The 25,320-nt window shown below is 40.1% G+C and overlaps 1 protein-coding gene across 4 annotated transcripts in view; it reads left to right on the top strand.

The window, feature by feature from the left end:
- The window catches only part of SPATS2L (spermatogenesis associated serine rich 2 like), a 167,045-nt gene that overhangs the window by 48,732 nt on the left and 92,993 nt on the right, over nucleotides 1-25,320 (top strand). Inside the window, exon 1 of one of the 4 annotated variants that reach the window (XM_082658589.1) lies at nucleotides 24,416-24,546. The exons of the other annotated variants lie outside the window; for them this stretch is intronic. The gene's annotated coding sequence lies outside the window, so the exon portion shown is untranslated. Of the gene's footprint in view, nucleotides 1-24,415; nucleotides 24,547-25,320 lie in introns of those variants that run through there. 4 annotated transcript variants of the gene reach the window in all.

The following is a 25,320-nucleotide window of genomic DNA, read 5'->3' as shown; positions in this document are numbered from 1 at the left end:
GAAGAGGGAAACTTTATTCCTATTTCGCGTGAAATGACAAGTACGGTGACTTGGTTTAGATCCGTTTACCTTCAAGTAGACCATCATCACGTTAACCGTGAGCTAGCACTGGGTTTTAAAGTCTTCGTAGTTAATTTGAAGGCATCAATATATGTACAGCAGCAGTACCTGTCTCAAAGTGCACTGCAGACATCATCTTTGAGAAATGACAAGGATAATCAGTTTGGCTTCATAGCTGAAGGCACCTGAGCACACAGAGCCTGGGAGAGACTTGCTTAACCACTGAGACAAGGAAACTGCCCTCGTGTCAAGCAGCTAATGTTCTGTCACTTGCCAGACATTCCTGCTCAAGATTCATGTTCTGAAATGTTCATGAACCAACTAGACGCACAAACTATGTGGTCTGGATTAAATAATATCTGCCTGAAAGGAAAGAAGTGAAGTTAGCCAGAAGGCCAGATGGCAGCTGTATTTTCTGCAGAACTCTATTTGGAAAGTGAGCTTTATGTAATTTTTGGTCATTTCTTACCATCTTAGGAGACCACTTTCAGAATGAGTCATTGAGGGATAAAGCACACAGGTTTCGAAAAAATGAGCTGCACAGACATAGGCATGTCATATAACCTGTCCACAGAATTATAGCTATTTGGTGGAAATGCTTGGATTTCTTTCTCTTCCAGCATTGTTATGACCTACTCCTCTATCCTATCTTTTTTACTATTCAGCAGGCTAAATTACCCCAGAGCTAAACTCCGTAGCTTACAATACTGTGGAGTTCACATAAAGGAAAAATGGGGCTGAAAAGGTGATGGACTTATTACTAGTGTTGTCTTTGACTAGATTGTTCACCCAAGTGCAGAAAACCAGCAGTTCTCAACTGCATACACTCAAACGTGATGTTTCCTTTCTTTTTGAGGCAGAGTGCCATTTCTAAATTGCATCTTCCAGCAAACTAGGTACCTTGGACTCATGAAGATTTAGTTCATGTTCTGTGTTTAAGAATTTTACTTTGAGGTTGTAGGGTGAGCCCCAAGCTTTTAAATAGGAGCAAAAAACCATCAACTCACACTGGGATTATTTAGACCATAACAATTCAGGTTAGAGAAACATTTCAAGAAATCACTTAAGGTCGTTCATTTTCCAAATGGTGGGATCATCTCTAGGCATATTTGGTTTCTTCTCTTTCCTCCGTATCTCATTGGTTACCAATGCTTGATTCCTATTCCTTCTAATGGACTTTTAGTTTCATACTTTTTTTCCATTATTACCTTCGTTCCTCTAGTCAGACTCTCACGGTCTCTCATTCTAGACTCTTCAGAGCTGCTCAGACCAAATCCAAATTTTGTTCCATCGAATAGCATCCTAATTCCAGTGTAATCTTCATAAAACATTGAAACCATGATGATGTTCAAAATCATTCAATAGTATCATATTTTGTTCTACAGCACTTAGATCCAGATTATCTCTGCCTAGATTTCATGGTTCAGGATAACCTGCTACCTTCTGTCTTCTCTCTCTCATCTAATAACTGACTTTATTTCCTGCTACTCTACAATGTACTGGTGCGCAAGCCTCTATACCATTTCTGTGATGTCTCTTCTTGGAATAAGGTATTCCAAGATAAGTCTCACTTGGGATACCCCTCCCTTTCTCCTTCTAGCTTGATAAACACCCACTCACTATCTCCTCCCCATTCATTTTAACACATACTGACTGAGCACCTGCCATCAAATTGAAAATCATGGGCTTCCCTGGTGGCGCAGTGGTTGAGAGTCCACCTGCCGATGCAGGGGACAAGGGTTCGTGCCCCGGTCCGGGAAGATCCCACATGCCGCGGAGCGGCTAGGCCCCTGAGCCATGGCTGCTGAGCCTGCGCGTCCAGAGCCTGTGCTCCGCAACGGGAGGGGCCACGGCAGTGAGAGGCCCGCGTACCGCAAAAAAAAAAAAAAAAATTGAAAATCACTTTACAGTGAGTACATGGTGAGGAGTACAAGGCTGTGTGAAACAGGGTCACACTGGACTGCTCCAGACCTCCACATCCTTCTTTTCTGAACTTCTAAGTTCTAGAAGTCTAGACCAGAAGGCAACAGAGTGCAGTTCTCAAAATAACTCCATGGTGCAGGAAGAATCTCTTGGAACTTATATTTACATTTTTTCATATCTCTAAAAATGCCTATTTTAGAGCATTTTTATAAAGTATATTTAGTACAAAGATACATGTGTAACATTTACAAATAAATAATATACATATGTCGGGGTCCATTTTACTAATAGAGTGAATGATCAAAAAATATATAAAGCCTCAAATTCAGGACAATTTCATCGGGGTTTTAGGAGGTCAGCAAACTGGCCCACCCAGGTCCATTCATTCTCTCATTCAAAAATTGTTTACTCTTCCCCTACAGCGTGCCAGGCAGTTGGAGGAGAAATGAGGCAAGATCAAAATGTCAGCTTTATTTCTGAAAAAAGCTCACTGGCAAATGTGGCTTTAGATCAGGACCAGGATTGTTTGCTAATATTTCACCGCTGGGGTTAGCAGACAAGTCACAGGTAAAGTGGGTGGGCAATTACAGCTCCTTTTCTACCTCCCTCCTCCCCAGCCAGGGGCTGCACCTAAAGCTTCCTTCGTGACCAAGAGCAGGTGAGCAGGCCAGAGGCTTCTAACAGAGGAGAGGGGGAGGGATGGAGTGGGGTAGGCTCAGTTTATTCTTTCAAATATGCCTGTGAGATAGGCCACTCCTTCTTGGGGGAAGGAAAGGAGGTAGCAGGTGAAGAGAGGTCTCTCCTCATAAATATGCCACTGTTGCTTCAGCTTTTATAATCTCCTACTAAGTAAGATTTCCTGTTCTTTCAAATGTATCTGCCTAAAAAAGAGCACTCCTCTCTTTTACCAAAAGACCAAGCAAAACACATAAACCTGTTGACCAGATTTTGAATTGTGTACTTGAAGGCCTAAGATATGCCATTATGTGGCCCTGCCCCAGAGTTCATTACACAGAAAAGAGTGCTGTGTGTGTGTGTGTTTCTTTGAAAAGGATGGTCTGGCTGTCAATCTCATCTAGATACATCATGTAACTCCTTTCCGAGCTCCACTCGCCCATTCCCCACCATGCACAGCATGCCGCCCCGACCCAAGCTGTCCCTACTATTAAATTTTGCAGTCTGTGGCACATTGTGGAAGGGAAGACATAGGTCAAGGCATGTGGTCATGAGAAACAAAACAAAGAGAAACAAAAGCTTGTTGCTTCTCATTGCTTATAAGCAGAAAACAATATTGTGTCATTCTCGAGAGAGAGAGGAATGCATTGGAAGCATATCTGGTCCCTGGCTGAGGGACTTCGTTGAGGTCATTGAGTCCATCTGCTCTCCTTCTTGTCTGCCCTCATAGGGCAGAACTCTAACATGACATTCTAGAAGATTAAAATCTGTCCAGTTTTTAAACATCTACAGAGAAAGATTTCACAACTGCCCTCAATAACTAATTGAGATGATTAACCGTAGGCTCAAAGAACACCTTCCTCAAAACTTCAAGGCTTTCTTGCTTCAATTTAAAATGGTTTCCTTTTCATAGTGGAAGGGACAGTTTATCACCATCCTCTGTCTGATTCAGTGATATTCAGCTGACCACTAGGTTTATGACTGAATAAGCCAATCATAGACCTACTTTTGTTTACCTTGATTCATCTATGTGGTACCTCTCGGTATCCTTTCCAGTTTTCTGTATTTCACTTTAGTTGTGGAAACTAAATACAAGGATGGTATGATGGTTTCTGTGTGCTTCCATGTGTTTCTCCCAAGTCTTCAGCTTTAAAAACACAATGCTAATTCAGAACCAGCTCTTTACCTGTCCATTTGGATTTCTTTGTGGTATTAGGACATTTATACCTAAGTCTTCAGGCTATGGAAACCTTTTTAATTCAAAAATATGAATGCTGGAAATTTCAGAAAGGTCAGTTCAGGAAATTTTTTTTTTTTTTGCGGTACACGGGCCTCTCACTGTTGTGGCCTCTCCCGTTGCGGAGCACAGGCTCCGGCCGCGCAGGCTCAGTGGCCATGGCTCACGGGCCCAGCCGCTCCGCGGCATGTGGGATCTTCGCAGACCGGGGCACGAACCCGTGTCCCCTGCATCGGCAGGCGGACTCTCAACCACTGTGCCACCAGGGAAGCCCCAGGAAATCTTTTGACTAAATATTAGTTAGGGTTCCGACTTGGCTGCTGCGATAAACACCAAATGACAGTGACTTAAAAAACTTGAAAGTTGATTTCTCCTTTATGAACAATCTAAGTGTACAGGCCGATGTGGAGGCTCCACAGTGATGGGGACCAGTCTTACTATATTGTTATGCTGTCCTCCTGTCTTTATGGCTTCCATTTCAAGATCTTGTACACTTTAGCCAGCAAGAAGGGGACAAGAGGAAGTGGAAAGCACAGCCCTTCTTTTTAAGAGTACAGCCCAGAAGTTCTGTGTGTCCCTTCCATTCACATCCCATTGGCCAGAACGTAGCTACATGAACACACTGAGCTGCAAGGGAGGCTGGAAGTTGTCTCCTTGAGCTGGTTGGTCATGTTCCTAAGTAGGACTTAGAAGTTCTATTACTAGAGGAAGAACGAGAGAATGGATGTGGGAGACAACAGTTAGCTCTGCCTCTGGTTTGGTAGAGCTAGCCTAGAGAAAGGTGTTTTGACCATGATGTCAACTAGGGAACTTGTAAGCAATGTAGAAGATACCTAAGGATATAAAGAAGGAGAGAATCTTGCTCTGCAGTAGAAGCCCAAACTCTTGGCTAAGCCTGGTGTTGCAACCTTGGGGATATCAGGCCTGGGGTTAACAATAAGGCATACCTCTCCTGCTACTAGGAAAGAAATTGAAGCTAAATTCCAGAAATGTCTTTTACTACTGTATAACTGAATTAAAATAGATTATCTAGGTGAAGTTTCCAGACTAAATAGGTTCAATATAAAACCCAGATCACACATTGCTTCATTACTGTGATTTCAGGCTCCAAAAGCCATGCTGCCCTATCACCCCTCGATCCAAATCATCCTATTAGTCTAAGATAGTGCTACACTTCTCTGAAAGGAGCAGTAACATATATTTGAGCCCTGTCATGGTAAAAATAAAACTTGTTAAAATCCTAGTAAATGCAAATTTTAAGTTTAAAAAATTGTACTACTGCTACCACCCCATTGTAAGATCTGCATTATTTTAAGAATGTTCTAGGAAAATAATGGTGAAAAGACACTTTGCTGATTACAGTGCTATACATATTCCATCTGGGACTCGCATGTCATATTTGCTTACTTGATTAGCCAGGCGCTTTTTCCTGTTAGTGTCCACATTCATCTTTTTCAAATGTAACCCTGGTTTTCATCTCAACCTGACAAGACCAACCTGGATTTTGACAGTCACACGGATTTTTATCTATTTAAACTGCTAGAAGCAAAATCTGATTTTGTCCCTGGCTTTTGTTATTAAGAAAAGTAATAAAAACTGAGGCTGAATTAGATCAGGGACATTCATTATTTTTAACCAGGAACAAAAAAAGAAATATATGGCTCTACCTAAGTATTGGATTAATTTAAGTATACAGGGGATGTTAAAAATTGCATTTAAAATGTGTTTCTCAGCTGATCATGTATTCGGTATACAAATCTTAACATTTTCGTTGCTTATTGTAGAAATAATAATATAGTAATAATAAAAACTCTCATTTGTTGAGCGTTTAGTGTGTATCTTCCCTGTGCCAATTTCTGTGGTCAAAGCTTAAGCCTTGACTCGGTCCCACCCAAACTGCATGGCCGCTACACAGCAGAGGAAGGGATACTGGGGAGCTTTGGGTGGAAGATAAACAATAGGTTCTACTTCAGTATTATTATTCCTGTTTGTATAGATTGTGCATTCTCAACAGGGGCTGTATTTCCCTCATGAGGGTGAAAATTGCTTCTTGGGGCTTAAAAAAAATCAGATATTATGGCTGAAGTCGGAGTGTGAGGGAGATGTGACTATGGGATAGTCAGAGAGATGCTACCATGCTGGCTTTGAAGATGGAGGGAGGGGACATGAGCTCTGGAATGTGGAGAAACTACAGAATCTGGAAAAGGCAGGGAAACAGATCCTCCTCTGCAGCTACAGAACTGTAAGATAATAAATGTGTGTTGTTTGAAGCCACTGAGTTTGTGCTAATTTGTTCCAGCTGCAGTAGAAAACGAATACACTCAGTTTCCTCTCCTGTTCACTGAGAAGAATAGAATGATCTCTGTCACAGTTTGTTGTAAGCACTAAATAAAATAATTTGTGAGTGGTACTTAGCATAGGGAACCTAGTGATATATGCTGGCTTTGACAGTACTCAGACAGGCAAGGTTTGCACCCTCAGTGTACTTTCCCATGTTGAGGCTGCTGAGAGACTTCTTTCTCTGATTATTTCAGTGACAACAGTCAAGCCTCAAACGGGCCCTGTTATTTTAAGGAGGTTTTGTAGATTTCTCAGATTCATCATGTATTGATTTTATTTTATGTTTTTAACTTTTATTCAAGTATAGTTGATTTACAATGTTGTGATTTCTGCTGTACAGCAAAGTAACTCAGTTTTTTATATATATATATGTATATATTTGGTTGGCCAAAAAGTTCGTTCGGGTTTTCTGTACAATCTCACGGAAAAACCGAACAAACTTTTTGGCCAGCCCAATATATATTCTTTTTCATATTCCTTTCCATTTTGGTTTATCACAGGATATTGAATATAGTTCCCTGTGCTATACAGTAGGACCTTGTTGTTTACCATCCTATATACACTAGTTTGCATCTGCTAATCCCGAACTCCCAAACCTTCCTTCCTCCACCCCCCTTCCCCTCAGCAACTGTAATTCTGTACTCTATATCTGTGAGTCTGTTTCTGTTTCGTAGATAGGTTCATTTGTGTCATATTTTAGAGTCCACATGTAAGTGATATCATGTGGTATTTGTCTTTCTCTTTCTGACTTACTTCACTTAGTAGGATAACCTCTAGTTCTATCTGTGTTGCTGCAAATGGCATTATTTCATTCTTTTTCATGGCTGAATAATATTCCATTGTATATATGTACAGCATCTTCTTTATCCATTCATCTGTCAGTGGACATTTAGGTTGTTCCCAAGTCTTTGCTCTTGAAAATAGTGCTGCTGTGAACATAGGGGTGTGTTATCTGTTCAAATTATAGTTTTTTCTGGGTATATGCCCAGGAGTGGGATTGCTGGAGCATATGGCAACTCAATTTTTCGGTTTTTGAGGAATCTCCATATTGTTTTCCATAATGGCTGCACCAATTTACATTCCCACCAACAGTGTCAGAGGGTTCCCTTTTCTCCACACCCTCTCCAACATTTATTATTTGTAGAGTTTTTTTTTTGTTTTTTTTTTGCGGTACGCGGGCCTCTCACTGCTGTGGCCTCTCCCGTTGCGGAGCACAGGCTCCGGACGCGCAGGCTCAGCGGCCACAGCTCACGGGCCTAGCCGCTCCACGGCATGTGGGATCTTCCCGGACCGGGCGGGCCACGAACCCATGTCCCCTGCATCGGCAGGCGGACTCTCAACCACTGCGCCACCAGGGAAGCCCTATTTGTAGACTTTTTAATGATGGCCATTCTGACCGGTGTGAAATGGTATCTCGTTGCAGTTTTGATTTGCATTTCTCTAGTAATTAGCAGTGATGAGCATCCTTCTATGTGCCTATTGGCCATCTGTATGTCTTCTTTGGAGAAATGTCTATTTAGGTCTTCTGCCCATTTTTCAATTGGGTTGTTTGTTTTTTTGTTATTGAGTTGTATGAGCTGTTTGTGTATTTTGGAAATTAAGCCCTTGTCAGCCTCATAATTTTCAAATATTTTCTCCCAGTCCACAGGTTATTTTTTTGTTTTGTTTATGACTTCCTTTGCTGTACAGAAGCTTGTAAGTTTGATTAGGTCCCATTTGTGTATTTCTGCTTTTATTTCTATTGCCCTGGGAGACTGACCTAAGAAAACCATCATGTATTTCTTTTATATTTCAACTGTGGGATGTTTCTTTCAGTGCCTTCCAGGTACCGGCAACTCTTAGATCCTTCCCCTAAGCAATTCTCCCCCCATTCTCTTCCCCTCTTCTGCTCTGTCTGAAACCTTGGTGGAGTGTATGGAGAAGGAAATTTCCAGCAATAGCAGAGAGGAGAAAAGGGCCAGCTGCCAAGCACTCCAGTGAGGAAGGGGGAGCCCCAAGTGGGCTGCCATTCCAGAGAGGCAGTCCAAGTCAGACCCTGCCTGGGCTGAGAAGAATGAACTCAGATGCATTGTTTTCTTTTTTTAACTTAAGGACAGTGTGTGTGTGTGTGTGTGTGTTCATTCTTGTTTTTTTTAATGACAGAAAATTCTGCTGAAAATGAGAGTCTTCACAATGTAGCATTCACTGACTTGCTTCATTAAGTCAGTTGCGTTGAGCCTGGTGTAAATGAAGTGAAGGCCACAGGTTTTTCTCTCTTGGTTATTTTCACAGAGAACAGCTTTTGCGTTATCACAGGAAGAGAAACCAATGGAACGGTATTCCTACTACTTAAAGTGCTAAAACTGTGTGTGTTTACATATGTTGTCTTTTAATCCTCATAGCATCACTGTGAAATAGATATTATTACTCTCACTTCCCGCTGAGGAAGGGCGAGTATCCTCACAATATCACTATGAAATAGATAAATAGATATCATGACCCCCAATTCCAGCTGAGGCCCCAGGGGCTCAGGGAGGGTGACAGCTGTACTGGTTTGGCTGGGACAGCGATGTGACTGCTGTGTGGGGCTGCTGCGAGTGATTGCCTAGGCAGGACCTTTCCACTGAGGCCTTGTTTCAAAGCCCAGTTTTTAGTCTTGGAGGTCCATACATTGGACTTTTTTCTGTGAGCTCAGAGATGCTCAGACTCTATAGTGATATACTCAGGCTAACACAGTTTTTCTATGGACGATGGATCAAACAGAAAGCTTATGTCTTTATTATTAGGGCATTTGTTCTTTCTAAGGACCAGGACATCCTCTTCCCAAAATCAAGAGCTCACAGACTTCTCTTGCCCTTAATGCCAATCTGATCCCCTCAGTGCCCCCAAGTTCTTTCTGAAATATGCATCCGGCCATTTCACTCCCTTGCTGTAACCCTTCAGGGACTCCTTGCTCCCCTCAGGATAAAGTTGAGGCTCCATTACTTAAGTCACAGGCCTCTCTCTCTTTGGATTCATCTTTCCTCCCTTCACTCAGTGTTAAGGATACTGAACACCCCCGTCAGCCCTGAATCTTTTATGCACCTGGACTTTGGTGTATTTTGGTCCCTCTGCTGAGATCATGTCCTTCCCCTTTTTTTCCTCTTCACTGTACCCCATTCATCTGGCTAATTCAGGGGTCAGCTTAGCTCTAACATCCAACTGGAAGCTTCCCTTGATCCTCCTAATCTTGGTAATTTGCTCCCACCCTCTACCCCCAAGTTAAAGTGATCTAATAAAACCTTGTACTTCCTCTATAATAGCTTGTGTTGACTTGTGTCCTGTTTATTTGTCTGGTAACCCTCACCAGAATCTGAGTGACCACATCTACTCAGTTCTCTGAGGCCAGGGTCCATATTTCATTCACTATTACTCTTCTACCTACTACTTGGCACAAGCCTATGTATGCAGGAAGTGCTCAATAAAATTTTCTTGAATGGCCTATTGTTGAAGTCTTGGCCTTGCCACTTTCTAGTGTGCGTCCTTTGACAAGTTCTTTACATGCTTGGGGCCTCAGTTGCCTCATTTTTAAAAAGAGAAATTTCATTGAGATGATATGAAGTTCTTTCCAAACATGAACATATTGGGATTCTAATGCAACTCATTAGCCATCCAGAAAACACAAATCGACAGTCAGTCATATCTTGCAAATGATAAGTTGGGAGCATTGCCATGGAATTCATTTCTTTAACACGGATTGATTATTTCACTTCATCTACTTATATACATTAATGGTCAATAGATTCATACCTGTACTTGTGTTGATATTTACGTCCTTAACTCAAGGGTTTATTTTCTGCTGGATACTCTTCATTTATGCCGATAAGCACATCCCAAAGGAGCCTTTTAAGCCTGAGAAAATGATAAATTTTGTTTCTGTCTACTTTTTTGTTCTTATGTCCATCTGTTTTTACCTAGAGAGGGACTTAATGAAATCTTCTGCTGTACTAATAATTTCAATTGAAGGTAATTAAATAAACCATTATATGGGAGCAGCGGTATCAAATAAGAAAACAACTGCAAATTTTGCTGATTATTCGTGAACGTGAGTTCGTAATGGACATAATACCATATATTAACAGTGTGGAATATTTGATATGAAAATAAAAGGAAAAAAGAGAACATGCCAGCAGTAAGAGTACGAATGTGAAATATAAATCATTATAATAGCTCACACATGAGGTCTGCTAGGTTATCCCTGAAGAGGGAATCCACACCAAACTACAAGATTGCATCTGAGATTACAGATTTTGGAGGTTGCTTCCTTCTACATTCCTAACGTTTATTATCATATGTATCAGAATCTTACCATGTCTCAAGTACTTCTTGCTACTAAATTAAACATGCTTGGGTATTTCGTTAATATAGTACATGTAATAATGTGAAGTAGTAATTTACTAAGAGTTTCTGTAGATGCAATTAATTTTTCCTAAAATTTGCTCTGTTTCCTGGTAATTATGACTAATTCAAGACTTAAAAATAGACTGATTTTTTTTCAAAAATTACTTCTTAGCCTTACTACGAAGTCTTGCACAATTCAATATTATTGGAATGATATACCTGATGGGTTAAAACAGCAGTATCATCAGTATTCTAAGTAAACTCACTACAAATGGATTTTATTTTCTGTTTTTAACTGAAAGCTATCTTGCCCAATGCAGAATTTCTTTTATCTTTGGACAAAACTGTATTTGGCTTAGGTTATAGGCTAATTACCATTAGGGTTCTTTTCCTCTCTCTCCATTACTTTTTTTTTTTTTTGCGGTACGCGGGCCTCTCACTGCTGTGGCCTCTCCCGTTGCAGAGCACAGGCTCCGGACACGCAGGCTCAGCGGCCATGGCTCACGGGCCCAGCCGCTCCGCGGCACGTGGGATCCTCCCGGACTGGGGCACGAACCTGTGTACCCCGGATCGGCAGGCGGCCTCTCAACCACTATGCCACCAGGGAAGCCCTCCATTACTTTTATGTTTGTTGCTTATTTAGCAATCCATAATGATCTTTGACCTCCTGACTCAGCAAAGCCTGCTTCCAGGTCAGGTGGCCATGACCTTGTGTGGACAGAGCATGGTCTGTTAGCAGCACATCAAGAAAATACCAAAGACAAATGGATTTGTTGTTTCTCTACTGACAAGTTAACTCTGAGCTCAAATCATAACTGGTAAAAATGATTTAAAGACTCAAATATTTGGTACAGAAACCTTGATGAAAATCTATACTTTTCAAGAAAATAAGAGTATATCTTTATTTCATATGGAAGATAAATTGTGGTGGTTTATTTGGGACAGCTTTTGCATTTTATTATAGACTACTTAAATTACTTTGCAAAAAGTAGGTTAAAGAAATTAAGAAAGTAATGCTCATATTTACATGTGCTATTATTGGAAGTGAATTCCAATTTTTATGCTAAACATGGGGTATATGGATAAGTAACTTAAAGTTCAAATCCTGAAAGTTACTCATTATGTTGATAATCAACTGAATATTGTAAATTTGGCCATATTCTTTTTAAATGTTCATTATTTCCATGATTAAGGTCAGTGATTCTTAATGGTGGGTGGTAAGGGTCTATTTTATAAACAATGTAGTACTTCTCTCGTAGCTCTGATTTTTTAAATTACTATCCTTAATTTGGTATTTCCAATAGCATTATAGGAAAATAAGAAAGGTTTTCATTATCAAAAGATTGAGAAACCCATTTTAACTAATGTGCAGTTAAGAAAAGGTTGGTCCATGGCATAATATTTGACAGGCAAGAAACAGAAGGAAAATGAGTTGTTCTCATTGAGCAGAAATCCAGACATTCTTGGGGAGGCAGAAGGGTACATATCTAAAGACCCAAGAAAGGACACACACTTGGAGAAGTTAAAAGGAAGAAAGAAGGAATACAGTGCCCAGAAGAGTCCTTTGTACATAGTAAGCACTCAATAAGTAGTTTTGAGTGAATAAATGAACTTACACCACCCAACCATATGAAGCATTGATCGAATTTACTTCTGATATAGCATACAAAAGTGACACAAAGGTAGTTAGTAGGAGTGAGGAGAGACTTAAGCTCTTTGGGCATTGCCAGAAGTCTTGTTCATGTTTAAATGAAGACAAATCTCAGATACCAATTTACCTAACTGACATTTTCCTTTTTAGAAAGGTAAAGAAAATGAAGGAAACTTCTATTTAGGGATCAAATTTTAACCAAGAAGAGATTGCTTGGTGAAATAGAAGTGGAAGGAATGTGTATCCATTTATTCAACAAATATTTACTGGACGTCTGCTATGGGCCAAGCACTTGGAAGACTGTAGCCGTGATGTCATCTTAGCTTTTGTGATAACCAAGGAGCAGGTTCTGTACATACAGCAGACTTCAGGAGGGAAATTTCAAATAGTCAAAGAAGTAGATGTGATTCCATAGTCTGAGACCCTAAAAGAGGAGATGACAAAGGAGATGAGAAACCCAATCCTTAAGTTCAGATTAGGGCCCTTTCTATGTGTTCCTGAGACTCCTCAAAACTCTTCTCAAATCCAGTACCATGCTTGGTCATAATTCCCCTGTGCTCATCTCTATTTACTCTGAAGCTTTAAGCTTCAAGACAGCGGGTCTGCATCTATCATGTTTATCTTTGTATCCCAACCAATAGGACAGTCCCTGACACATACCTTATATATGCCCAATAAATTATGTATACATACACACCCACAATTCATTATATATATAATGAATTAAGCAATAAATAGTGATGAAATTCTGATAATATAATCATGAATATTTTTCCAAATTATCAAAGATAATGTATACACCCACACACATGTTCCAAGTCTAACAATTCACAATTTTTTGAACAATTCAAATTAAAGGTTTGAAAGTTCTAAATAATGAGGAAAAGAAATGGCTGTGGCTGCAAAGGGAATGCTCAAATTAACTCAAAATATAAAAGACCATTTCAAGAAGAACGCAAGGAGAGGCAAATAACTGAGAATACCAAAGAGAGAGATAATCTCATTAGAATAGTGTCAGGAAGTCTAAAGTCCAGAGTGAGCTGAAGTATGTAAAAAATTCTAAAAACAACAAAAGAGACTTAAAAAGCTGGTAAGGAAAAATTCTACAGAAAATGATGGTGGCAAAACAAGCCAGACATAGAAAACTGGAATGCTTGTGATGTTCAGTATTGTGTCCATTTTTGCTAATGACATAGTTATAATTTCTGTCAAGACTAGAATACTATTTTTATTGTAGACTTTTTGTTTTACTTTTGTAGAGAAAAGAACAACAAAGGGATAGGACCTCTGATGAGAAAAACAAAGCCTATTCATCTCTTCTTATTTTTGCCTTTTAATTGAGGATCATGATTTCCCACCTGGTAGGGTAGAACAAAATGTGAACAAGAGGGAATTGAGGCCCACAGCAGCATAACACTAGATCCTTAGCTGTTTGGCATGGATTGGGGTCTCCTGGCCCAGACTGTATCCACAGTCCTGAGAACACTCATGCCTGTGACTGTCCCACTCCAGCTAGCCACATTGGAGGCATTTCAGCGAATGGAAAAGTCCCCCAAAGCCTGGAGATTGACAAAAAGAGAAAATATAAAATCCCAGCAAAATTCTAAAATTTATTCTGAAACTTTTTGAGAACACTCAAAAGAGAAAGAGGTAATCATTAGGCACCAAAAGGAAGTCAAGCAGGACTAAATGATTTTCCTCTTCAGTAGAGTAACTAGAATGCAGGATGAAGGAAATGTGGTAGATTCAGTATGTATGAATTTCATCAAGGCAGTTTTCACAATATCTTATGATCCTATTAGAATTTAATGGAGAAATATGAACTTAATGACAGAATAGTCAAGTGGATTCACAGCTAGGTTTGCATAACCAAACCCAAGGAGTGCTAAAGAATGGGTCCATGTGATCGCAGGGGTGATGTATAGACATCTACTTCTGTTTTTCTCTAGATCTCTCTGTATCAGCGGTGTGAATGATGATTAATCTGATGGAGATAATACAAATAAGTGTCATCTTTTGAACTCTTAAGTGTCAAACACTTTTCTATTACTCTATGTGTATTTCATTTAATCCTTACAACAAGGAAGCTGCACAGCCTCTTAGATAGCCTCATCCACCAGCAAGAAGAACGACAGGTTTGCAGCCTGTGGAAGGAAAACCACAGTCACAGAAAGACAGACAAACTGAAAAGGCAGAGGACTTTGTACCAGATGAAGGAACAAGATAAAACCCCAGAAAAACAACTAAATGAAGTGGATATAGGCAACCTTCCAGAAAAAGAATTTAGAATAATGATAGTGAAGATGATCCAGGACCTCGGAAAAAGAATGGAGGCAAAGATCAAGAAGATGCAAGAAATGTTTAACAAAGACCTAGAAGAATTAAAGAACAAACACCTAGAAGAATTAAAGAACAAACAAACAGAGATGAACAATAACTGAAATGAAAAATACACTAGAAGGAAACAATAGCAGGATAACTGAGGCAGAAGAACGAATAAGTGACCTGGAAGACAGAATGGTGGAATTCACTGCCGCAGAACAGAATAAAGACAAAAGAATGAAAAGAAATGAAGATAGCCTAAGAGACCTCTGGGACAACATTAAATGCAACAACATTCGCATTATAGGGGTCCCAGAAGGAGAAGAGAAAGAGAAAGGACCCAAGAAAATATTTGAAGAGATTATAGTTGAAAACTTCCCTAACATGGGAAAGGAAATAGCCACCCAAGTCCAGGAAGCACAGAGAGTCCCAGGCAGGATAAACCCAAGGAGAAACAGGCCGAGACGCATAGTAATCAAATTGGCAAAAATTAAAGACAAAGAAAAATTATTGAAAGCAACAAGGGAAAAATGACAAATAATATACAAGGGAACTCCCATAAGGTTAACAGCTGATTTCTCAGCAGAAACTCTACAAGCCAGAAGGGAGTGGCACGACATACTTAAAGTGATGAAAGGGAAGAACCTACAACCAAGATTACTCTACCCAGCAAGGATCTCATTCAGATTCGATGGAGAAATCAAAAGCTTTACAGACAAGCAAAAGCTAAGAGAGTTCAGCACCACCAAACCAGCTCTACAACAAATGCTAAAGGAACTTCTCTAAGTGGGAAACACAAGAGAAGAAAAGGGCCTACAAAAACAAACCCAAAACAATTAAGAAAATGGTAATAGGAACATACATATGGATAATTACCTTAAACGTGAATGGATTAAATGCTCCAACCAAAAGACACAGGCTCACTGAATGGATACAAAACCAAGACCCATGTATATGCTGTCTACAGGAGACCCACTTCAGACCTAGGGACACATACAGACTGAAAGTGAGGGGATGGAAAAAGATATTCCATGCAAATGGAAGTCAAAAGAAAGCCAGAGTAGCAATACTCATATCAGATAAAATAGACTTTAAAATAAAGAATATTACAAGAGACAAGGAAGGACACTACATAATGATCAAGAGATCAATCCAAGAAGAAGATATAACAATTATAAATATATATGCACCCAACATAGGAGCACCTCAATACATAAGGAAACTGCTAACAGCTATAAAAGAGGAAATTGACAGTAACACAATAATAGTGGGGGACTTTAACACCTCACTTACACCAATGGACAGATCATCCAGACAGAAAATTAATAAGGAAACACAAGCTTTAAATGACAGATAGATTTAATTGATATTTATAGGACATTCCATCCAAAAAGAGCAGGTTACACTTTCTTCTCAAATGCTCACGGGACATTCTCCAGGATAGATAAAATCTTGGGTCACAAATCAAGCCTCAGTAAATTTAAGAAAATTGAAATCATATCAAGCATCTTTTCTGACCACAACTCTATGGGACTAGAAATCAATTACAGGGAAAAAAATGTAAAAAACACAAACACATGGAGGCTAAACAATACATTACTAAATAACCAAGAGATCACTGAAGAAATCAAAGAGGAAATCAAAAAATACCTAGAGACAAATGACAACAAAAACATGATGATCCAAAACCTATGGGATGAAGCAAAAGCAGTTCTAAGAGGAAAGTTTATAGCAATACATGCCTACCTCAAGAAACAAGAAAAATCTAAAATAAACAAGCTAACCTTACACCTCAAGGAACTAGAGAAAGGAGAAAAAACAAAACCCAAAGTTAGTAGAAGGAAAGAAATCATAAAGATCAGAGCAGAAATAAATGAAATAGAAACAAACAGTAGCAAAGATCAATAAAACTAAAAGGTGGATCTTTGAGAAGATAAACAAAATTGATAAACCTTTAGCTAGACTCATCAAGAAAAAGAGGGGGAGGAATCAAATCAATAATATTACAAATGAAAAAGGAGAAGTTACAATGGACACCGCAGAAATACAAAGCATCCTAAGAGACTACTACAAGCAACTCTATGCCAATAAATGGACAACCTGGAAGAAATGGACAAATTCTTAGAAAGGTATAACCTTCCAAGACTGAACCAGGAAGAAATAGAAAATATGAACAGACCAATCACAAGTAATGAAATTGAAACTGTGATTAAAAATCTTCCAACAAACAAAAGTCCAGGACCAGATGGCTTCACAGGTGAATTCTATCAAACATTTAGAGATGAGCTAACACACATCCGTCTCAAACTCTTCCAAAAAATTTCAGAGGAAAGAACTCTCCCAAACTCATTGTATGAGGCCACCATCACCCTAATATCAAAACCAGACAAAGACATGACAAAAAAAGAAAATTACAGACCAGTATCACTGACGAATATAGATGTGAAAATCCTCAACAAAATACTAGCAAACAGAATCCAACAACACATTAAAAGGATCGTACACCATGATCAAGTGGGATTGATCCCAGGGATGCAAGGATTCTTCAATATACGCAAATCAATCAATGTGATAAACCATATCAACAAATTGAAGAAGAAAAACCACATGATCATCTCAATAGATGCAGAAAAAACTTCTGACAAAATTCAACACTCATTTATGGTAAAAACTCTCCAGAAAGTGGGCATAGAGGGAACCTACCTCAACATAATAAAGGCCATATACGACAGACACACAGAGAACATCGTTCTCAATGGTGAAAAACTGAAAGCATCTCCTCTAAGATCAGGAACAGGACAAGGATGTGCACTCTCGCCACTATTATTCAACATAGTTTTGGAAGTCCTAGCCACGGCAATCAGAGAAGAAAAAGAAATAAAAGGAATACAAATTGGAAAAGGAGAAGTAAAACTGTCACTGTTTGCAGATGACATGATACTCTACATAGAGAATCCTAAATATGCCACCAGAAAACTACTAGGGCTAATTAATGAATTTGGTAAAGTTGCAGGATACAAAATCAATGCACAGAAATCTCTTGCATTCCTGTACACTAACAACGAAAGATCAGAAAGAGAAATTAAGGAAACAATCCCATTCACCACTGCAACAAAAAGAATAAAATACCTAGGAATAAACCTACCTAGGGAGACAGACCTCTATACAGAAAACTATAACACGCTGATGAAAGAAATCAAAGATGACACAAGCAGATGCAGAGATATACCATCCACCATTCTTGGATTGGAAGAATCAATATTGTGAAAATGACTATACTACCCAAAGTAATCTACAGATTCAGTCAATCTCTATCAAATTTCCAATGGCATTTTTTACAGAACTAGAACAAAAAAATCTTAAAATTTGTATGGAGACACAAAAGACCCCGAATAGCCAAAGCAATCTTGAGGGAAAAAAACAGAGCTCGAGGAATCAGACTTCCTGATTTCAGACTATACTATAAAGCTACAGTCATCAAGAAAATATGGTACTGGCACAAAAACAGAAATATAGATCAATGGAACAGGATAGGAAGCCCAGAGATAAACCCACACACCTATGGTCAACTAATCTATGACGAAGGAGGCAAGGATATACAATGGAGAAAAGACAGTGTCTTCAATAAGCGGTGCTGGGAAAACTGGACAGCTACATGTAAAAGAATGCAATTAGAACACTTCCTAACACCACACACAAAAATAAACTCAAAATGGATTAAAGACCTAAATGTAAGACCGGACACTATAAAACTCTTAAGAGGAAAACATAGGAAGAACACTCTTTGACATAAATCACAGCAAGGTCTTTTCTGATCCACCTCCTAGAGTAATGGAAATAAAAACAAAAACAAATGGGACCTAATCCTTACAACAATCCCTATGCAGTTGCTATATTTATCTCCACTTTATAAATGAGTAACACAGAGAGTTGAAGTAACTTCCTCAAGGTCACACTGTTCTTAGGTGGCAGAGCTGCCATTCAAGCCCAGACTGTTTAATTAGTGGCATAAGTTACATAAATGATATCCATTAAATTGTGGATGACCAAAGTGATATGTATAGCTAAAATTGTAAAGTTATAGATTTGGTATCCAAAAAAAGAAAAAAAAAACTCTAATAGACTGGAAAAATTAGCCAAATGAATAAAGATAAAATTAATTTGAGTCAAATATAAACTCATACACTTAAGTTCCAAATAACTCAACTGCAAAAGTAAAGATTGGGGAGATGGGACTTACTAATAGATCAAATGAGGAAGTCTTGGGAGTTTCATTTAATATAGGCTCATTATGACCGATGTACAGTGTGATTATCAACAAAATGCAATCTTAGAGCAAAATTTAAAAACATTGTTCTTCTTCCCATTCATAATTTTCTACCCCATTTGACTTTCTTTTTTAACCAAGTCAGCTTTACATTTTTTATTCTAATTCTAGGGAATACTAAGGTTTCTAATTTGGAATGAACCCACTAAATAATTTTCAGACGATTCCCTTTATTTTCATTGAACCAAAATAATGGCAGCAGACTAGTGGAATAAGCACAAGCTTGGGAGTCAGTCCCAGAGGTTGAGTCCCCTCCTTGCTGTTGACTGGCTCTGGGATCTTGGCCTTAACGTCCGTACGCCTAGTTCCCTCATCTAGAAAATGGCGATAATAATGCCTACCTTGCAGGAGCATCCTGAGGACTCAGGGAAATAGACATAAAGAGATAAAATCATCCAGCGTGGTGCCTGAGGGGGTTTCATTTGGTTCACTGTTGTAGCCCCATCATGTAGGCCAGTACCTGGCACAGAGGAGGTGCTCAGAGGTGTTTGCTAAGTGAATACTGAATGAATGAATGAATGGATGAGTGAATGAATGTGTTCAGTAGAGGATAGTTCTTACTAAAGTCATGGCAGTGTTTTCAGATGTGAGAAGTCTTTGTAAAGCAAGAGACTGATTATTCACAGGTTTGAAGAAGGGGAATGCTTTGTCATAGCAAAATTTACTTTTTCCCATCATGCAGCGTAGCTTCAGGATTTTTTGAAAGCTAAAGTAAAACTGTGACCATTAGGTCGTCTTTGTAGTGTTTCTTCAGTCCTTACACCATTCTTCCATGAGGTATCTAGAGAGGTCTCATTCTGCCTAGTCAGATATTGTTTGAAAGCTTGAAATGAAAAATGAAACCAAGTTAAGTCTGGCTGGTAGCCATTCAGAAATAGATTTTTTTTTTTAAAGTAGATTAATTTTCAAAGACATTTTTCCTCTTTAAGACTTCCTTGTTTTTAAAGAAGCATTTAGTAAAACAACAGGAACATCTTTTCAGTGTCTGGTTATCTCTTTTTCAAGACTGAGTTTGGTAAATTACATAGTATTAGCTGTTGGTCATCTTCCGGGTAAAAAATAAAACCAAATGAAGTCTTTAATGTAATTTATGAGTTTCTCTCCTAGAGCTAAATGAAACTCAGCTTCATAGCTTTTATTTGTTTTGGGGCCTTTAATATTAGTCAGATTAAAGCTTATGTTTTTATAAAACTATAAGGACAAAGAATTATGTTAAAATAGCTAAAAAAACAAAAAAAATATCTCCAGTGTTTGATTCTGCATGTCAAGAATAACAGAGAAAATAGGGTCTGATTTCAGAACCTTGTAACCAAAAATGACAGTGTGGTTATTTTGACAGTGGGATGGGGAGTTGGTGTGGGGTTCGGCAGAAACTCTCGCATTCTCTAAAAGGAAAACGAAAGAAGGATGTTAACTCTTTGCTGTATTATGAACAGGACGTGTATAATTGAAACCAAACCATTAACACCTTTTCACATACTGCCTTCTGATGTCATCTAATTACTTACTGCCTGCTAATCTTATCTCCCTCAGGAGCCGATCTTAAAATTACACTGCGTTGCAGTTAGCTAAACACATTGCACCTAGTCAAGGCACACAGTGGACTCCCAGTAAATATTTGTTGAATGACTTCTGTGCACTTACGCAGGTGGGTTTTCTTTCTGATCTCATGCATGACTTACTTGTTTCCACCAGAGAGGTTTCAGTTTTGCTCTTTCTCTTACCTGAAATGCCATTCTCATCATTGGCAATACTGCCTCAATGCAGTGCAAAAGAACACCTCCTCCTAGAAGCCTTCTCTGATTAACCCACCTGAATTAAAACCATCTCACCCATCGAGAAGCCCCTTTTATAAACATGGCTGTAGTCATTTCAGAATGATTTAAGATTCTTATTTCTCTTGGCTCTGACATCCCCCATGCCCCACAATATACACGCATCAAGAATAGGCATTGAGTCTTATTTCCCACAGGGACAACCCTGCACATGCAGTGTCCACCTATGGAAAGCACACTCAAAGGACGTGTTCTATAGCTAGGTAATGAAATTTTTAACATTAGTGTAAGAAACCAGACAACTCTGATTGCTTGTCTCTGTCGGTCTGCCAAGAATGGGTATAAATGGAGTCAAGGCTGTGAGAGATGGATCTTTTTCATCAGACAAGTGATCAAAACCTAATACATTTACACCTCAGAATTGCTTTAAAGGAGATTGGATGACTAACAGAAAGTCTTCCAAAGGGAAATAATATATGGTATTATATTTAATTGAGAGACCTGTACAATATTTGAACTACTGTACAAAAACTAGTTTCGATTCATTCAATCTTTAGAAAAATGATTTGGAAGAGATTAAACTACATATTGCTATGGCTTATAGACCATCATAAGCCTTTGGTACCTTCCAAACTTCCCCCAATGTGAGTTGAGCCATAGGTCAGGCTGGGACTCAGAGCAAGGTGTATGCTTTAAGGCAGGCCTTTGATTGCTGTAAACTAAAGGGATAAGCAGACAGGTCGTGAGAAGGTTTACAAAGAACCCATAGAGTGCATAAGTGTGTCAACAGCAATAAAAATCCCTATCTATAGGTGGAGTTACAGGGTATATATTGGTGAGGTTAGTGGTTAAATGTGTTTAGCATTGGGTTGGAAACCACTTTTTTCCCGTCATATTCCACAGAAAAGATAAATTTTTGGCCTATCTCTTTTAGACAGAGCATACGCTTTGGTGCAGGGGAACTAGAGGGCTAGCCTAGTGACCTGATTATCCCGAATACGAGGCTCTGAGTTAAGAAATAAAATAAGTAGGAGATGTTGGGGATGTTACCTGGTTAAAGACATGGGCTACGGGGGGTCCAATACAGGAAGATGTAGAGGGCTTCAGCACTCATGATTCGACCTTGACTCTGAGAATGACTGAAAAACTACTGGGTTGGAGATATGGGGGGAGGAGGAGAAGGAGTGGATTGGAGGGTGTGTAAAGCGATGTGGCTAGAGCAGCATTTGACAATGCTGGTTTTAATGGTGGCATTTAAAGTGATACTCCAGTACTAGATGTTGAAACCTGGGGAATAAATTATTGAAGACTCGGGCTTCCCTGGTGGCGCAGTGGTTGGGAGTCCGCCTGCCGATGCAGGAGACACGGGTTCGTGCCCTGGTCCGGGAAGATCCCACACGCCGCGGAGCGGCTGGGCCCGTGAGCCGTGGCCGCTGAGCCAGCGCGTCCGGAGCCTGTGCTCCGCAACGGGAGAGGCCAGAGAGGCCACAACAGTGAGAGGCCCGCGCACTGAAAAAAAATATATATATATTGAAGACTCACTGAAACCAAGAAAGGAAAAATAAAATGAGAGGACATTCACTCCTCTTTTCCCACATGTCTTTATTGAACATTTAAAAGGTCAAAGGCACTCTCCTAGGTACTTTGGAAAAGGGAAAGGGGAAATGGAATTGATCAGAGACAGGCTTTTTAAAAGGAAGAAATTCTTTTTGTGATTCATTAAATCTATTAATATCTCATATATTTGAAGCACTTTAAAAACAGTTATTAATTTCCCCAAAACAGCATATATTTCAGGTGACACATTTCTATTTTTTTATTATAGTTAGAAGTTGAAATAAAATTCACTAAGGCAGTGAATATGACCTCTAGAATTTTGACCATATCATAAAACGGTCAAAATGAGTTTTATTATCTGTGATTGCATTAGAATAAATTCAAGGGCATTAAAATCATGTTAATTCTCTCTTTTATCCATCTTGATACAATTACCTGAGATCAGCACATATGAAAGGAGATTTTGTAATTTTTAGGCTGTTCTGTTATTAGCTCTAAGACTTTATTTGAACTTTGTTCTTTCCATGTTATAACTGCTTATTGTCTTCTAAAGACAAGTACCTTAGCTGTGAACTTGGTCACTAGAGCACTGACCACATCTGGTAGCCACAAGACAGGAAACCGTGACCTGGCATGGGTTTCTGAGCCATTCTACAAGGAAGAGGTATTATAGTCTTGGATTCACTTTTGCCTGTGCTGAAACTTTAAGAACATGATAAACAAATGACCCTGTGGACACTGAGCCCTGGAAGTCTCTATCCCTCTCAGCAGTGCTGCAGTCAGGCCTCAGCCTTGGACTGCTACCCACACCTCTCTAGAATTGCCCTAGGCTTCCCTTAAGGTGGCAGTGTCCATGGTGAGGGAAAGGTGTATCCAGATGAGGGCAACTTGTGGTCAGAAGGTTGTGTTTCAAGGGCCAGTTCCATCACTGGCTAGATGCATGACCATAATTTCTTCCACCTTAGTTTCTCACCTGCAAAATGAGGATGGAGGGGAAAGCAACCACATAAGCTATGGAGGAATCGAATGAGATTATTTATTTTTATTTATTTCATAGCACACATTAATTGCTTTACAAATATGAACTCATTTCATCCAAATTACTATCCCATGAGGTAGTTACTATAATCATTCTCAGTTTACCTGTGAGGAAATGAAGATGTAGAAAGGTTGAATAACTTGCTCAAATCCCCAAACCAGTAAGAGGCAGAGTTGAGATTCAAACTTGGTAAATGGTAATTACTTATTTTCTATCATAAGGGGATAAGGAAGAATCTGAATAGCAGAAATGGGCAGTGTTTCCTGTTTGTGATCATTTGGGGGCCCAAGATCCTGTGTGGTGGTGACAGAGGCACAGTAATTAATGCAGATGTCTCTGCCACAGGGCTGGCTATAGGAGCTCCCGGGGTGACTGCCTGTGGCTGTTGAGCAAGATGGTGGGTGAGAGGCCTGACCCTAAAGAGAAATAGTGCCTTTCTAAGAACATGTTGAATTTACGAGTTAATTACGTGGGTCTCTCACTGTTGCGGCCCCTCCCGTTGCGGAGCACAGGCTCCGGACGCGCAGGCTCAGCGGCCATGGCTCACGGGCCCAGGCTACGCGGCACATGGGATCTTCCTGGACCGGGGCACGAACCCATGTCCCCTGCATCGGCAGGCGGACTCTCACCCGCTGCGCCACCAGGGAAGCCCACAAGTTAATTTTTTTAAAGTATCAAACCAGCAAACAAACATAGATAGGGCTAAGGTGCCTGTAGGTGGCGCAGGCCTGACAGGCCTTCTCCATTCTGCTGCCCAGTGGTTATCCCCACTCCCATGCTCCTCACACTAGCTTTTTCCCTGGTGAAATTCACCATGAAAACTTCATTCCTTTGGGTGAGGGCATGACCCCTAATAAACTGTATATACCCCTGGACACAGTAGTACCTTATTCATTTAGCATAAAATTGGCCAGCAGATGCCTCTGGTTAAGTCTAGAACCAGGAACAGGTTTTAGAATGGGGAGGGGAGAGAGAAAGGCTCAGGGTGCAGTGCTAGGAATGTTTGCTAATTGATTGATCTGCCTGTACTGCTGTCACTGGAAGATTAGAAGCCCTTAGCTGACGCCCATTCTCAGGAACTGACCTTTGGAACGATGGTGCGGTCCCAGCCCATACCGTCTCTTAGCCTCCGGGCAGTCTGTGTAAAGTTCGCAAGTTCAGTCTTACAGCTATGCGTTCCCCAAGAGGAGAAGAATGAAGAGCTGGGCATTCGCTACCAGAGGCCCGAAGGCAAAAGCACAGGACAGTTTTGCAAAAAGGAAACAAGTATTTTCGAAGTAGGTGAGTCTCTCCGAGCCTCAGGTGGCCTCAGCCACCCCCAGGATCCTGCTACCTACCCCAGTCTCTGACTCCACCTGCCTCACTGTTGAGATGACTTAAGCAAGTTGATAAAGGTGGCCAGTTCAGGGACAGGGCTTTTCTGTCTGTCGAGAAAAGGCAGTCAGGCCATGCACTGGAAGCCCTGATTTGGAACACCAGGGCACCTTACCAAGTGAGTCGCGGTGGATTTTGTTGGAAAGGCTTAGGAGCAGTAGTACTGGGTGGGGGGAGGAGGCGTGAGAGGGGCTGGCTGCCTGTAGTTCTCTTCTGCCTCAGTTCCCTAGCACTGCTCTCCCAGCAAACGCCAGTGCCCGTAAGTTAGAACATCACAGACCGTTTTGATTCAGCCAGTGCCGGTGACGGACGTTTCAAGGAAGTAGGAGGGACCTGACTTTCTCTGCTACTTTGAGAAAACCATTAAATGTTTACTAGGAGGGTTCTGACTTAATGAACAAGGAATATTGTGAGTTCCTTAGAACAGAGGTTTTTGAAACCAGAATATCCTCAGGAGAGACCGTGGCTTCCTTTACCAGGTGTTTATTCCATGACAGATGAGCGCGCTTGCCCAGAGTTGGCTGTGAACGTAGAGCTTTTGTTTGCCAGGTTTTGTCAGGATTTCTCTTTGCCAGGCCAGAGCTATAGTGCAGAACCACAGTGCATGTTTTCTTTGGAGATGAATATCAGTGTTTTCCTTCAAAATTTGCTGTAAAATCTTTTAAAAAAGTATACAGCCTC

This window comes from Grampus griseus, assembly GCF_964374135.1.
Source record: "Grampus griseus genome assembly, chromosome: 7".
In the NCBI taxonomy this organism is placed as follows: domain Eukaryota; kingdom Metazoa; phylum Chordata; class Mammalia; order Artiodactyla; family Delphinidae; genus Grampus; species Grampus griseus.
Note: the sequence above shows the minus strand (reverse complement) of the source record. Positions and strands in the feature narration are given on the sequence as shown.